The sequence below is a fragment of the Dendrobates tinctorius genome, unplaced genomic scaffold (assembly GCF_039654945.1).
Source record: "Dendrobates tinctorius isolate UK_male_01 unplaced genomic scaffold, ASM3965494v1 ptg000008l, whole genome shotgun sequence".
Taxonomy (NCBI): domain Eukaryota; kingdom Metazoa; phylum Chordata; class Amphibia; order Anura; family Dendrobatidae; genus Dendrobates; species Dendrobates tinctorius.
The window spans coordinates 65,463,142-65,478,236 of NW_027361676.1; the positions used below are offsets into that span (position 1 = coordinate 65,463,142).

Below are 15,095 nucleotides of genomic sequence, written 5' to 3' on the forward strand. Positions count from 1 at the left end.
TTGGATCGCTCTGGCTGATCAGCTGTTCAGCTCTGCAGCTGCATGTGTCGCGGCTGTGTGACAGTCACGACAAATACATGGAGAACCTGTGTGTTGTGACTGTCACACAGCCGCGACACATGCAGCTGCGGAGCCGAACAGCTGATCAGCCGGAGCTATCCAGCTTATTCGGTAAGCGCTATAGCTTGCCGCATAAGCCCTGACCCGCTCATCTCTATCACCCACTCCTGGTTTTGGCACATCCTGTTGATATGCCCTTGATGATCACATTTAAATGGCATTTAAATGGCATTTAAAATGAAGGATACTAAGAAACTGAAATTGATACAAAGAGACTTAAAGGGGAAAATTAAGAATGCCCGTGAGGCGTTCCGAATTAAATTAGAAAATAAACTGTCACACAACAATTCCAAGGAGGTGTGGTCGAGCATGAAGCAGTTAACTGGGTTGAAGGCTAGGATGGAGCCTGGGGAAGTGGATTTGCCCAAGGCTAATGAAATAAACAAGCTCTTCAACAGATTTACCAACACATGTGCTGCGTCATCAGGAATGAGGGATAGAGCTGAGGAACGATTGGCAGCATTGACTTTGGGTGAGGAAGTGTCTGCTTTCACTGTCTCCCCAAGTGATGTGAGGAAACAGTTTCGTAAACTAGTCATTGGCAAAGCAGCTGGGCCTGATGGCCTCAGTCCACATGTCCTAAAAGTGTATGCAAACCAACTGTGTAATGTCTTTCAGCTCCTGTTTAAGAGAAGCCTACAATCTCAGAGAATACCAGTGCTGTGGAAGACCACATGCCTGGTACCGGTTCCCAAGATCACCTTTCCAACTTCCCTACACGACTATCGTCCAGTGGCATTAACATCGCATGCTATGAAGTCGTTTGAGAGAATAGTGCTTACCTACTTGCGCCCGAGGGTGAGGGCCTACACTGACCCCCTGCAGTTTGCGCACCAGCAGAGATTGGGGGTGGATGATGCTGTAAGTGTCTCTGCTGCATACAATACATTCATTCTTGGACAATGATGGAACTGCAGTGCACGCCATGTTCTTTGATTTCTCTAGTGCTTTCAATACCTTACAGCCGCTCTTATTACGAAATAAGTTGACTGATATGGCAGTGGATGAGGGGATGGTGAACTGGATAAGCGACTACCTGACGGACAGGCCGCAGTTTGTAAGGATGCGGGATGTGGTATCTGGCAGTGTACGGAGCAGTGTGGGAGCCCCTCAGGGTACAGGGCTGTCGCCCTTCCCTTTCACATTGTATACAGCGGACTTTCAGTATAAATCCGATTTCTGTCACCTCAAAAAATTCTCAGATGACTCAGTGATTGTAGGGGGTATTGTGGGGGACCGGGTGAAGAGAAATTTAGAAGGGTGGTTTCTGACTGTGTGGATTGGTGCCAGACTAACTGTCTAGAACTAAATGTAAAGACAACCAAGGAGATGGTGGTGAGTTATAGAAGGAAAAAAGATGACTACTTAGCGATCACTATTGCTGGCCACGAGGTGGAGATGGTTGAGACCTACAAATATTTGGGGGTTCACCTTGACAGCAAACTTGATTGCAGTTGTCATACAGAGAAGAATCACAAGAAGGGAATGAGCAGCCTGTACTTTCTGCGGAAGCTCAGGTCGTTCAATGTGTGCAGTAAAATGCTGGAAATGTTCTACCAGTCCGTTGTAGCAAGCGCCATCTCTTTTGCTATCATTTGCTGGGGCAGTAGTGTGAGAGTAGCTGACGCCAATAAGCTCAACAAACTTATCAAGAAGGCAAGCACGGCTGTTGGCCTCCATCTTGACTCTTTTGAGGAGGTAGTGGAAGATAGGATTCAAAAGAAGTGCAGGGCTATAATGAACAATAATACACACCCACTATACGGGCTGTTCTTGAATCAGAAGAGCACATTCAGCAGCCGTCTAATCCTACTAAAGTGCAAGAAGGAGAAATTCAGGAAATCGTTTGTGCCTACTTCTATGGGGATGTATAACAGTTCACTAAGGGTGAAAGATGGCTATGACCTAGGGCCGGCGCACTAATGTAAAGGATCAGAGACCTGTGTACCTTTGTTTGTTACATATCGTGGTTAGTCATGTGCAGGACCTGTGTCTAGTAATTACTCTATGTAATGCTGCTTGTAATGTATTAATGCTGTTCGTAATGTTTTGTTTGTAATGCTGTTGTAACGCTGCTGTGATACCATAATTTCCCTCAGGATCAATAAAGTGTATCGTCTCGTATACAGTTTCCTGTTCTATAGAAATCTAGCTGTAAATATTGGATGCCACCCTTATGGTCCGTATGAGATTTGCATCCATAGACTTGAAAGGGCGAGTGTCATCTGAGACTCAAATGAAACAGTGCATGCTGAAATTTTTTTTTCTCATGGTCAGCTGTTCCAACAAAAAAGTTGTTCATCTGAACAGCCCTATTTAGTAATGTGGGTCAGTGTGCTGCCTGTGCGCTATCTGATTAAAAATCAGACATCACACATCCGATTTTTAAGCTCGTCTGCAGGCACCGTATAAGACAGTAAGTAGCTGTATGCAAGGTGTCTTTGCATAAAGCCTTACAGCCTTTATTGGCTTTTTATAGCGAGCTACTTACTTTCAGGGCATACTCATACGAGATTTTACATCACAACCTGTCAGTGAAAAATAATTGCAGCACGCTGCCATTTCACTTTGGTATCAGATGCCACTCACCCATTCAAGTTTATGTGGGCGTGGAAAGCATTGGACTGCACTCAAATAATATCAAAGTGCAGTCTGATTTCCACTGACTCATAGAATGGAGAAGATAGAGAAATTTGGCTCCCCTTCTTTTCCTCATCCGAGAGAATCTGAGGAAACTCTGATGAGATTGCATTTGTATAATTGACTCAATTGTCTGGGATGAGAGAGTCTACGGTTGTGTGAGCGATTCCCACATAGGATTTCTGTCCATTCTATTATAAGGCTCTCCATGTTGTCTATGTTCTCATTCAGACGTCGGTGATCTTTCTCATACTTAGATAATGGATTGAGTTTCATCAGTGTTTTTTTTTTATCAGAGATTCATCCACGTTGGGTCAGAGTTTCATCTTTTCCTCAGATAGAAAAAAACCTGATGCTGATTCCTCAAACTTCTTAGTGCTGCCCAATATTTTCATGGACCCATAAATTTGTGTTGGTGAGTTTGATCTGAGACTTGGATCACATTTGTTTATGTCTCTGTGATTTTGTGCAGACCATTCCGTCGACAAAAATACACGGACAAGTGAACGACTCTATGGCCAAGGTCACATTTGCGAGTGTGATGTGAGAAACTCGCGGGAGTCTCTCGTATCAATACGCGGCACTGCCACCGGCACTCGTGACCGGAGCGTTCAGCTGCATACTCTGGTCCCGAGTGCCGGCGGCAGTGCCATGCCAGGTATTGATGCGAGAGACTCGCATCACACTCGCAAGTGTGACCCCGGCCTATAGATTGTAATAGGTAGGAGTTCTATCCTTGAAAAACAAGGAGAGAATTTGCATGAGAAAACTTGACGTCTGAATGAGCCCCAAGCCTTGCATTTGAATTTTGGCCTCAATGTGCCATAGATAGACAGCGCTTCGGCAACATATTCTCTTGAAGATTGTTCCTCACTTGGAGACTGATGTTTTCATACTGTATTGATTTGACATGTGTAAGTGACACTAACACATCCAGTTTGCTGCTTGTGACAATTTGCTGTCTTTAATTACTTGCATTATTAGGGATTTGCTGTAGGGAATTCTCATAAGCTTTTAGGGACTTCATTGTTGATATTATTCAGCTATAGCACAAAGTTACAGTAAAACAGAAAAGAATCCAACTTAATGAGGAATTATTTACAGTGATTATTATTTGCTACTAATTTTTTAACACAACTCTGATACATTTAAGGTAGGTGTTGTTTGTTTTTAGAATTAATCAATGACGTTCAAAGGTACTTACCGTAATTATCACAAGTTACTCCAAGCTTTTCTTTTCTTTTTTCAGTTTATTTTTATACTCTGCTGAAACCTTGGATGAAACATTAAAACATCAGAGAAAGTTTGCGAAGTTTTGTGCTGGGGGAATTAAAACTACTTTTCTGAATATAGCAGGATGGAAGTCATAACTATGAAGATTATATTGAATGCACAGAGATTTCTGATGATTAACGGTCCTCCTATAGCAGCAGTTGGTATCTCTCTAGTCACTCATTCCATTTCACCTTGTCTTTCTCACCACAGGAAACATCTTGCTAATTGCATTGATTACACTTGATACAAATCTGTTTACTATACTATGTTTCCGCCTGACCTATCTGTGTGGCTTGTGCTTTCCCAATAAGTAGCCTTTATTAAAATATGCATGCTCATAATTAGCGCCATTTTAACAGATGGATCGAGTGAGATTACTGCAAATTTAAATGTATGGTATTAACAACATTGCGGAGATAAAATATGGATTCTGTAATATTTTGATGACAAATATATACTGGGTGTGCAGGAGGTAGCAAATAATAACCTCAGCCAAGGCAAGCAACAGGTTTATATAGCCCTTTGAAAGAAATGCCTCAACTTTTTTCTTCTTTTTTACACCCAGTATACTATATAACAGTGATGTGTTTTGTAATTTTGGTGTTACTGCATTCTTGCATGTGTCTTGTAATAAAAGTAATGTTTACACTTTAACAATATATTTTCCTGTCAAAAATGCCATATGAAAATACCTTAAGAATATATATTTGTAACTGAATCATTTCAATGCCAGAAAATGTCAGCACTGTGATAAAATGGCCAGGAGAATTTATTTGGGCTACTGACATGCATGTTCAATTTTTGCATAAGCATACATGTGTAAGGTGGCCAAAGCCATCCTGTAAGAGCTCATTCAGACATCTGTTTTTTCATGTATGAGAAAATCTGTCTCTCGCATCAACATGTATTTCTATGCAGCCGTAGCTCCGGTCCTGAGTGACGGCGGCAGCGCCGGGTGTTGATGCGAGAGACTCATGCGAGTTTCCTCACCTTACACACCGCAGTGTGATCCCGGCCTAAGGCCTCATTCACATATTTAATCACATACAGTATGTTAAAAAATTACACTGACCCCAGTATTTTTGGTTCAGTGTGTCATCAGTGAATGCTCTTCGTGTCCGTTTTAACCATCAGTGTCATCAGTGATTTTCATGGATAAATAAATTACAAGCTTCTCCTATGCTTTGCCATGTTAAACACGTACAACACACGGATGCTGGTGGTGTCCTGACAGATAAGCACATCCGCCTGTCCCCTGAAAGTGTAGACCACCTAACTTTCATCAAGATGAACAAGTCATGGATCTCCAATGACTTTTGCACCCCGGTTGCAGACTAGGCGATGGTGTACTTTTTAGTGTGCTGCATTGTTTTTGTGTTATTGAAATCTGTGACACCTTTGCCATGGCTTCTGTGCCTGATGTTGCTACTGTTGCTGATGTTACAAACAATTTTTTGAAATGTGGAGTCTCCAAGTTGTGTTTCCATCTGGTTGGTTGCCTGTAGTGGAAAGTGTGTCAAAGCCCCATTATGCTACTTCTACTCTGGGAAAATTGATGTCACTTTAGTGGTGTCTGCCCCTAATTTTTGGAAATGTTTGGACTTCAAGCTCAGTCTCCTTCATGTGTGTTGCCTGTCGCAGAAGGGCGCCCAGACAGGCAAGCCTGCACTTACTTTCAGTCAACAACCTATATTACTATCCTTAAATGTTTCTAACAATAGTAGTCTACAAAACTGAAATTTGTGGCACCTAAGTGTGGCAGAGCAGAAGGGCAGTTTGAGCTGTTACATGAGGTATCAGGGCTCCCAGCACAGCAGTCCTACACCAGTCCCTCACCCACCTCTTCCTAATTTAACTTAAATTCAGGTGTAATTCTGGCCTACACCCTGATACCTCGTGCATGGGCCATGGCTGACTGCTGCTGTGCCATTCTAAAATTTCTACTGGGGGTGAATTGATGTCAACTACCTGTGTTACTCTCCTTACATTTTTCTAATATGAGTGGATTACAAAGCTGATATTTGTGCCACCTGAGTGTGGCTGAGAAACAAAAACAATTTTAGCTCTTGCATAGGTATCAGGGCTCCCAGCACAGCAGGCTAAGGCCGGCGTCACACTAGAGAGGAATACGGACGAGTGAGAGGCGATAAAAAACACATTGCCCACGGACAAATGATTCTCTATGGGGTAGCTCCCATCAGGCGTATTTTTCTCGCGTATTTTCTACGGTCCATGCCAATCGCAGCATGCTGCGATTGTTAGCGTATTACGACCGTAGTATGCCACTGCAAGTCTATGGGTGCGCAAAAAAATCGCATTACACACGGACCACCCGTGTGACTTGCAAGAAATATGCAAGACTTTTCCTGGTGGCAGGAAATGGGCCAATCCATCATCAGGAAGCTTAGACATACAAATTAGCTCAAATAGCACTCCAGACATCCAGGAAGTCCTGCAGCGTCATGTCTGGCCACATTAATGTGGAGCTCCTAATTGTGTTAGTACAGGAAAGGCCCGAACTTTGGGACCAACGGGATGCCCATTATTCTGACCGGGGCCGCAAAGAGGCGGCATGGAGGCGCATCTGTGTGCATATGTTCCCAGACTATGCCCAACGGCCACATGAGGAGCAACAACACATTCGTAAGTAAATGTCATTTTTACCAATCAGCTTAAAGGCCAGAAGTGAGCTTTCTTAAATGTAGCCCCTACAATCCTAGACGATGTATGTAGGTATCTCTGTTTGCTAAAGAAAAATTGACATAAAAACCATCCCCTACTAGGCCACGTGACTATGTGAAATGTTAGGAATATTGCTTGGCACTATTCCCAAAGGTTACAGTCCCTTTTCACTTCACATTGCAGTTGAGGATGTCATGAGACGCTGGCGCAGCACCCGCGACCAGTACCGGCGGGAATGACAGCAGAGGGTCAGGAGTGGGGCAGCAGCACCGACCAAGTGGAAATACATCTATTTTGACCGCTTGGCATTTTTGGCACCCAGTATGGATCTCAGACCGTAAGTACAGACATCACACCACATGACACATATGCTTTTTAGGGTCAGAGCTACATTTGTTTTTTGTACATTTCCTAACAGAACTCAGTCCAACCTCACAGAGAGGGAGACAAGGTCGGAATACTGAGCTCATTATAGACCCGGACGGGGGATGTGAAGAGGTGGTTGGCCCATCTTCTGACCAGAGCTTTTGCAACCCCCAAGCTCCACCAGCATCAGGCCCAGCATCAGGTTCTGCACCTGGTCCAGACCCAGCAGAGCCACCAGCAGCCAGCAACTTAGAAGACGCTGGCAACAGCAGCAGCCCTACTGGCTGTGTTGAGGGGTCCCCCCAGCCTGCAGCCGTAGGCCGGCATGGGAGATGGAGAAGAGACAACACTGCCTCTGATACCCGGAGGTATGTAGACACAGGTGTCCTAAATTACATGTCCAGGGCTGCCCAGGATGAGGGTGAAGAGGCATATTCCCGAAGCCTGGCCCGGTACCTCCGTCCCCTACCTCGTGAGGTGAGGCTACGTGTGCACGGATCCATTCAGATCCTAATTGATGCATGCACACACCCCAATGACCCATATGAGTTGTTTGAGTATCTTGAGAGGTGGCAGCTCTCAACCTGTAACCGTCTCCGCCTTGTCCGACAACCAGCTGTGCATGCTCAATTAGGATCTGAGTGTCTGCCTGCACGTGTGCCTACACCTCCACCCATCCCCCCCAAACCAACCTTGGCCACAACAGGGCCAAATGGCAACCTATAACCAACCTGCCCAATATGGCCACTTGTACAGACCTGGTGTTGGAGGCTGGCTCAAAAATGGGTTTGGACGACATGGTCATATTGGGGGGTATGATGGACGTGGCTACAATCAGCCACAGGATTATAATCGACTGCATCCTTATGGTCTCTTTGGTGCGCAGCTGCAGGAACATGGCCACATCTTCCCACATGGCCAAGATCATCCACCCCAACAGGGTGATGGTCAAGCTGGGCACCCCAACCCCCAACAAAGAGATGAAGGCCTCCCGCCATCACCTCCACTAAGCTACCAGCAGTTATAAAATAGCTAATTGTTTTGTAAATTATTTTTGTTGGTATTTATAATTTCTTGTTACCTCTTTGTGCGTCAAAAAATGACAATGTTATAGACAGAAAAGGCTAAATGGCCTGGGCAATATCGGCAATATGACAAAAATATGGTACACCGTATTGTAAGCTATTTTTTGCATTTCTAAAACATTTGAAAATGCATCTTTGTTCTTCTTCCTGAATTATTTTAGGCATTCCAATAAGTAAGTCAACTTTATCACATATAAACAGACAACACAAATCAGAGAAGACCAAACAAAAAAAAAAGATATACACACACATAAATGTTAGGAATGGCGGAACGCACTAAATAAAAATAATAATAAAGTGCGTTCGCCGCTCGGGGTCCACCGTGCAGTAGGGGATATAACCGCTGCTAAGTGGTGGCAGGAGCAATATGGCGGAATGCGCACAGGGTTAAACTTCACCCAGGTGCGCAGAGCAATCTCAGTTAACTCACAGAGATGCCAAAGAGTACAAACACAAATGAGTGAACCTGTTGTAGTCACAGTACTCAGTAAAAAACGCACACACGGTATAAGGTCACAAGAGTAGCCCAAGACGGCGGCACTATGTCCGTCTAGACCTACTGTGTGCGTGGCGTTGCAACTGCGAATGCAAAGGAGGCTGCTACTGCAGCATGGTGTGGACACTGCAGCTAAACGACAAAGGCAAGGCACAAGCGCAATGTCGGACGCTAGCAGCTGCGGATGTTGCAGCAGAGGAGCGCTGGCGCTGATTCTAACTCAGGCCCTATCCACATGCGTAATATCAGAGGGAAGGGGTTTCAAATGAGTCAGTCTCCAGAATCATGCATCCGTCCTCATACACACAGCAGCAAGTAAGTCTATATTAGCGCATGGCGGAACAGCCATGCGTGCCTTTTATAGCAGCCGGGACCTTCTGCACGCTTCCAGATCTCTGAGATGGACCAATGAGAACTGGAGTGGGACCTGAGCACATGACTCCCGATGAGCATGCCCAGTAAGAGGACAGAAGGACTTAGCCTCAGGAGAGATTTGCTGCAAGGCAATCTCCTCTGCAATCTCCTCTGCAGTGGATAAATAGGAGGAGGGTGCAGAATGTGAGGATCTGGATCCCTGCTGAGTAAACGTAGAAATTTGACTCCTAACATTACCCCCCCTCCTAGGGCCCCCCTCCCTGAGCCTTACGATCCACCAACCTGTGCCCGTAAGAGGTATAGGCCTCAGACTCGTCCGCAGGCAAGTCTGATGTCCCGGTAGGTGACAGAGAGACTCGGGACATGTGGAAGGCCTCAGGGGTGGCAAGTTCGCCAGGTTTGAGAAGGGACCAGTGGGAGACAGCGGGAGAGGAAGCTAAAGTGGAATGCCACCGTGTGTCAGCAGGCGTCTCCGTTCTTCGCTTAAGGAGGCTATTCCGAGCACAAAAGGTGCAGGCCCGAATATATTTTTTAACATCCTGAGCCCTGTGCGGCCACCAGTAAGACCCTGCCAGGAGGTTTGTGGTCTGCATATAGCCACAGTGACCACCCCTCCTGGACTTGTGTGCCCAGGCAAGAACCTTCGGCCGCAGGTGGGGAGGAACAAGGGTCTTACCCGGCGGTACAGAATTTGGCCGTTGCGGGGCACTGTTGTTCTGAGACACCGCATGTTGACAAATATGACCGCAACTGGAGTCTTGTGCCGGACACGCCTGGAGAACAGCGCGAGACACCTCCATGGGCTCTGGGAGTGGAACCTCTGGCTCGGGTAGTTCCAGAGGCTCAAAAAAATTGGGAGCCGAAGCAACCTTCCATTTGGATTGAGCACGCTCCATACCGCGCTCCGAAAATCGGAGGTCAATGCGGGTGGAAATGGCAATCAGCTCTTCCAAACTGGCAGGAACCTCTCTAGTGGAGAGTGCATCTTTAACGTGCTCCGCCAAACCTCTCCAAAACACAGGGATGAGGGCTTTATTGCACCACTCCAACTCGGAAGCCAGTGTCCGAAAACGGACGGCATACTGACTAACCGAGAGAGCACGCTGAGTCAAAGCAAGAAGCTGAAGAGAGTTATCGTGCGTGACCCGTGGACCGAGGAAGACCTGCTTAATAGCTGTTAGAAAGTGAGCAGCGGTCCGGACCTCTGGGTCACCACACTCCCATAGTGACGTAGCCCTCTCCAACGCTTTGCCCGACAGCAGGGAAACAATAAACTCCAGCTGAATGGAGCACTGGCTGATGAAACCCCTACAGGAGGCGCCATCGCCAGAAAATTTAATGGGCAACGGGAGGCGGGTAACTGTTGGCGCGGGGGAGGACGTGGACATACGGGAAACCGCATCTGTGATTGCCTTAACAGCAGTTTCGGTGGATTGTGCAGCTGAGAGAGCCCTCTCAAGAGTGGCCAGCCAGCCATCAAGCTGCCAAATACACTGTAAGAGTTGCTGCTGTTCTGCCATCACTAGCCAGACCCTGACGCTAGTATAATGGTAGGAATGGCGGAACGCACTAAATAAAAATAATAATAAAGTGCGTTCGCCGCTCGGGGTCCACCGTGCAGTAGGTGATATAACCGCTGCTAAGTGGTGCCAGGAGCAATATGGCGGAAATGCGCACAGGGTTAAACTTCACCCAGGTGCATAGAGCAATCTCAGTTAACTCACAGAGATGCCAAAAAGTACAAGGACAAATAACTGAGCCTGTTGTAGTCACAGTACTCAGTAAAAAACGCACACACGGTATAAGGTCACAGGAGTAGCCCAAGACAGCGGCACTACGACCGTCTAGACCTACTGTGTGCGCGGCGTTGCAACTGCGAATGCAAAGGAGACTGCTACTGCAGCGCGGCGTGGACACTGCCGCTAAACGTCAAAGGCAAGGCACAAGCGCAATGTCGGATGCTAGCAGCTATGGATGTTGCAGCAGAGGAGCGCTGGCGCTGATTCTAATTCAGTCCCTATCAAACATGTGTAATATCAGAGGGAAGGGGTTTCAAATGAGTCAGTCACCAGAATCATGCATCCATCCTCATACACACAGCAGCAAGTAAGTCTATACTAGCGCATGGCAGAACAGCCACGCGCACCTTTTATAGCAGCTGGGACCTTCTGCATGCTTCCAGATCTTTGAGATGGACCAATGAGAACTGGAGCGGGACCTGAGCACATGACTCCCACTCTCCAATGGGAGATCGTCCCATGAGCATGCCCAGTAAGAGGACAGAAGGATTTAGCCTCAGGAGTAGAGTTGAGCGATACCGTCCGATACTTCAAAGTATCGTATCGGATGGTATCGGCCGATCTTTAAAAAAAGTATCGGTATCGCCGATTCCGATACCGGAAGTCCCATTCAAGTCTATGGGACTTCCGGTATCGGAATAAGAAAAACCCTTTCCTGCCCTTGTACAGCCTCTCTGGGGTCTGTACGGGCCTTTCGGGGGGCTGTGCCGGCCTGCCAGGGGGTCTGTGCAGGCTCCGGTGGTCTGTGCCGGCCTGCCGGGGGGCTGTGCAGGCTCCGGTGGACTGTGCCGGCCTGCCGGGGGGCTGTGCCGGCCTGCCGGGGGGCTGTGCAGGCTCCGGGGGGCTGTGCCGGCCTGCCGGGGGGCTGTGCCGGCCTGCCGGGGGGCTGTGCAGGCTCCGGGGGGCTGTGCCGGCCTGCCGGGGGGCTGTGCCGGCCTGCCGGTGGTCTGTGCAGGCTTCGGGGGTCTGTGCAGGCATCGTCCGATGGGACTACAAGTCCCATCGGGCGATGCCTGCTACCATGACAGTGATTGACACATTAGCCAATGATGGGACAGTAGTAGTCCCATCATCCGGCTAATGTGTTAAATGTAAAAAAAAAAAAAAAAAAAAAAATTACATGCTACATACATACAACATGCATACTACATACATGCTACATTCATACTACATACTACATACATGCTACATTCATACTACATAAATACTACATGCAACATACATACTACATATATACTACATACATACTACATATATACTACATGCATGCTACATACATACTACATGCTACATACTACATACATACTACATGCATGCTACATACATACTACATGCTACATACATACTACATATATACTACATGCATGCTACATACATACTGCATGCTACATACATACTACATATATACTACATGCATGCTACATACATACTACATGCTACATACATACCACATATATACTACATGCATGCTACATACATACTACATGCTACATACATACCACATACATACTACATGCATGCTACATGCTACATACATACTACATATATACTACATGCATGCTACATACATACTACATATATACTACATGCATGCTACATACATACTGCATGCTACATGCATGCTACATACATACTACATACATACTACATACATACCACATATATACTACATACATACAATACATTCATACAATACATACATAGACATACAGTACATATAACATAGAGTAACATACTTACCAATACTTGTCACATTGTTCCCCGAAGCCATTGTCGTCTACGGAATAAATATTAACATAACAAACCACAAAAATACTCACCCACGATCCGAAGCAGTCCACGAGTGTGTCCCACGACGATCTTGGGTAGAGAACTGCAGCATCAGATGATGCTGCCGTTCTCTACGGGCTGCAGGAATCCAATGACGGAAGGTAGGTATCCTTCCGCACTGTATTCCTCCGCCACTTAAAAAAAAAAAAAGTCCCTAGTCTCACTTTATGCCATTGCTGTGTGGGAATTTCCCACGCAGCAATGGCATAAAGTGAGACTAGGGACTTTTTTTTTTTTAAGTGGCGGAGGAATACAGTGCGGAAGGATACCTACCTTCCGTCATTGGATTCCTGCAGCCCGTAGAGAACGGCAGCATCATCTGATGCTGCAGTTCTCTACCCAAGATCGTCGTGGGACACACTCGTGGACTGCTTCGGATCGTGGGTGAGTATTTTTGTGGTTTGTTATGTTAATATTTATTCCGTAGACGACAATGGCTTCGGGGAACAATGTGACAAGTATTGGTAAGTATGTTACTCTATGTTATATGTACTGTATGTCTATGTATGTATTGTATGAATGTATTGTATGTATGTAGTATATATGTGGTATGTATGTAGTATGTATGTAGTATGTATGTAGCATGCATGTAGTATATATGTAGTATGTATGTATGTATGTAGCATGTAGTATGTATGTAGCATGTAGTATGTATGTAGCATGCATGTAGTATGTATGTAGCATGCATGTAGTATATATGTAGTATGTATGTAGTATGTATGTGGTATGTATGTAGCATGTAGTATGTATGTAGCATGCATGTAGTATGTATGTAGCATGCATGTAGTATGTATGTAGCATGCATGTAGTATGCATGTAGCATGCATGTAGCATGTATGTAGTATGTATGTAGTATGTATGTAGTATGTAGCATGTATGTAGTATGTATGTGGTATGTATGTAGCATGTAGTATGTATGTAGCATGCATGTAGTATATATGTAGTATGTAGTATGTATGTGGTATGTATGTAGCATGCAGTATGTATGTAGCATGTATGTAGTATGTATGTAGTATATATGTAGTATGTATGTAGCATGTAGTATGTATGTAGCATGCATGTAGTATGTATGTAGTATGTATGTAGCATGTATGTAGTATGTATGTAGCATGTAGTATGTATGTAGCATGCATGTAGTATGTATGTAGTATTTTTTTTTTTTTTTTTTTAACATTTAACACATTAGCCGGATGATGGGACTACTACTGTCCCATCATTGGCTAATGTGTCAATCACTGTCATGGTAGCAGGCATCGCCCGATGGGACTTGTAGTCCCATCGGACGATGCCTGCACAGACCCCCGAAGCCTGCACAGACCACCGGCAGGCCGGCACAGCCCCCCGGAGCCTGCACAGACCACCAGCAGGCCGGCACAGCCCCCCGGCAGGCCGGCACAGCCCCCCGGAGCCTGCACAGCCCCCCGGCAGGCCGGCACAGCCCCCCGGCAGGCCGGCACAGACCCCCACAGGGTGCACAGACCACCGGCAGGCCGGCACAGCCCCCCGGCAGGCCGGTACAGACCCCGGGCAGTCCACACAGCCCCCCGGCAGGCCGGCAGAGACCCCCGGAAGGCCCGAAATGACGGCGCATCATGATGCGCACACACCGCGCATCATGATGACGTCAGTCTGTCAATCAACTTTGAACTTCCGATTCCGATGCCGAATTCCGATATTGAAAAAATATCGGAAGTCGGTATCGGAATTCCGATACAGCAAGTATCGGCCGATACCCGATACTTGCGGTATCGGAATGCTCAACACTACTCAGGAGAGATTTGCTGCAAGGCAATCTCCTCTGCAATCTCCTCTGCAGTGGATAAATAGGAGGAGAGTGCAGAATGTGAGGATCTGGATCCCTGCTGAGTAAACGCAGAAATCTGACTGACTCCTAACACATAAGAACATCACAACATAGATATAGCCTGATCTTGCCAGGTAGTAGAACCATGAGGTGAAACAAAATACTGGGTGAACACATCACGTACTTTGAGTCCTGAGAGAGGACGCCGTAAAGGGAGCACATGTGGCGCAGGTCTAGCTCCATTGTCCACCACACCTTCAGTCACATCAGATGAGGAGCAATCATGCAGTCTAGTTAAGTTATGGAGGACCACACAAGCTTTGATGACCTCATTGATGTTGGCTTCACTCAGCTGAATGGCAGACTGGAGGACACGCCATTTGGCACAAAGAATGCCGAAGGTGCACTCCACGAGTCTTCGGGCACGTGAAAGGCGTACATTAAAAATCCTGCGCCAGTGGTCAAGGTTTCTGCGCGGGTATGGCCTCATGACATGCCTGGTCAATTGGAAGGCTTCATCCTCCACTAGGACATAAGGCACCGCTTCTTGATTTCAGCCTGGCAGCTGACGTGGTGGTGGTAGGTCCAACAGGTTATTGCGCAGCCGCCGACCCATAATGGAA

The 15,095-nt window shown here is 46.4% G+C and overlaps 1 pseudogene; it reads left to right on the top strand.

The window, feature by feature from the left end:
* Positions 1-429: 429 nt before the first annotated feature.
* The window catches only part of LOC141089349 (uncharacterized), a 79,179-nt pseudogene continuing 64,513 nt past the window's right edge, over positions 430-15,095 (top strand).